Here is a 2,089-nt window from a genome sequence, read left to right as displayed (position 1 = left end):
GTAGCGAGGCCATGACGGTCAGTCGAAGGGGGGTTCGATGATGGGGAGTGTAGGTCATAGGTGTGGTTGATGAAGAAAACAAAAGGGGTCGGAGTAATGAGGAGGGACAAACTGGAATAGGGGACTCGGGTAGGGGTAGGGGTGAGAGGGGGGGGGAGGGTACTTGACGAGTAAGGTTTTAATTTTTTTTAAATAGATTATACAGTTTTAATTTTTTATGTGGTTGATTTCTAACCCATATAAAATATTTTTTTATACATTTTAATTATCTTTCATCTTTCATTTTTTTAATTTAATAAAAAATTATTTAATATTAACTTTAAAGGCACCACCCACTAACCCTCACATCCTCATTTAACTCTAAATGTGTCCTAAGATTAGTGTTGTAAAATTCGATCAACGAGTAGTAGGTCGATCGACTAAAGATTAGCGATTACTCGGTCTAGCTGGGAAGTACTTGAGAAGTACTTAGACTAAGTAATTATATAGAATATGATTTTTGGAAAATTATTTAGGAAAAAACCACAAAAAACACTACCTATTATATAACAATGTTAAAAAAACCATTATATAATTTTTTAGTACATAATAACCATTATTCTTCTAGAAACCACCTAAATTTTGTATTTTATCCTGTAAGCCTAGGTTAACCGTTCTCATTACCCAACGTATCTTACACCTGAATCTATCTACCCCACTTTTAATAGATCATTATGTAATTATGTTAAGACCCACTAGAAACAATAAGGTCATCAAGGATTGCAAACGAATGAGTGTCCCAAATAAGATAATCTAAAAACTTATCACCCAACCCGTAAGACTCGGATCCTTCCTCACAATTACCACAAAGTAAAAGCCTTTTTTTTTTGCTTAAATCCTCAATCCCTAACATCGTTAGCATATCAGTAACAAAAGGACAACTGATAAACCCTTCAAGAGGTCTTCGGTCGTGTGTCACCGACGAACTCGATTCGAATTAGAGTTCGACTTGTTATACATCTCTCAGTTGTAATTCTGGCAGTGAGCAACATCATCGGTAGAGCAGAAAATCAAAGCAACGCAAAGAATCACAAACATCACAAAGCAACGAGCGTGTGTGCTTAGTGAAAAGCTAATTAGTCGAATGAACTTCTCGATCACTGCAATCGAGACAGAGCTTGGCGGTATCAACTCTACAATACACAAGCGTCGTCGATTTATTACAGAAATTACAAGGGTGACAACTCAGTAGACTTCCATAGGAGTGTTCCCCAGTAGGAGGAGGTGAATCAAGCATGATTTTTAAAAAAAAAATCTCTTTAAAATTAATTAAAAGAATTGAAATTGAATAGATTAAAAAATCAGGTATGGACAGATATGAACTTAGTTTGAAGTTCGTGCATCAAAATTGAAGTAGTTGGTAGGAAATATCCATGTTCTCCGAGCAATGGAATATGATTATCTATTTAGATGTCATCATTTATGTATGTTATAGACATTAAAACAATAAAGCTCTAAAATAATAAAGGTTAAATCATACAAAAAGAAAAAAATTAATATAAAGGTTTCTTTAAGCACTGACATATAATAGGCACAATTTTTCTATGATTTTCCCAAGTATATATTATTTCAAATATCATAAGTTAATTAAAATTTGTAACAAAGTGTATAAATATCAAGAAAAAAGATACAAATTTAAATGTTAAAATGTTAAACTTTCAAAAACTCATGTTTATTATTTGATATTAGAGTAATCATTTAATCCTTAGTTTTCATTGTTTCGTTATTTTCCATTAAATTTACATTAAGCTAAACAACTTTAAAATTAAAGAACAAAAAGTTAAATAAATAAATTTTTTTTGAAAAACAAATACTCATAGACATCCTTTAAATCTACTCTTAATTCTACACATTTTTCAACAGCAGGACTGAAACCATCAACGACTTAGGGAAAAAAAATTTCTTACACACTTTGATACCGCCAGAAGAAAGTGGTGTTTAATAAATAACGACATATATATATATATATATATATATATATATATATATATATATACATACATACATACATACATATATATATATATATATATATATATATATATATATA

The 2,089-nt window shown here is 30.7% G+C and overlaps 1 pseudogene; it reads right to left on the bottom strand.

Annotated features, from left to right (window-relative positions):
- Positions 1-700: 700 nt before the first annotated feature.
- LOC145059547 (zinc finger protein CONSTANS-LIKE 13-like) lies at positions 701-1,276 on the bottom strand (annotated as a pseudogene).
- Between the last annotated feature and the right edge of the window lie 813 nt (positions 1,277-2,089).

Source organism: Lactuca serriola, chromosome 6 (assembly GCF_051521515.1).
Source record: "Lactuca serriola cultivar US96UC23 chromosome 6, Lser_US96UC23_V15, whole genome shotgun sequence".
Taxonomy (NCBI): domain Eukaryota; kingdom Viridiplantae; phylum Streptophyta; class Magnoliopsida; order Asterales; family Asteraceae; genus Lactuca; species Lactuca serriola.
The sequence above is the reverse complement of the archived record's forward strand: the minus strand, read 5'-3'. Positions and strand labels throughout refer to the sequence as shown.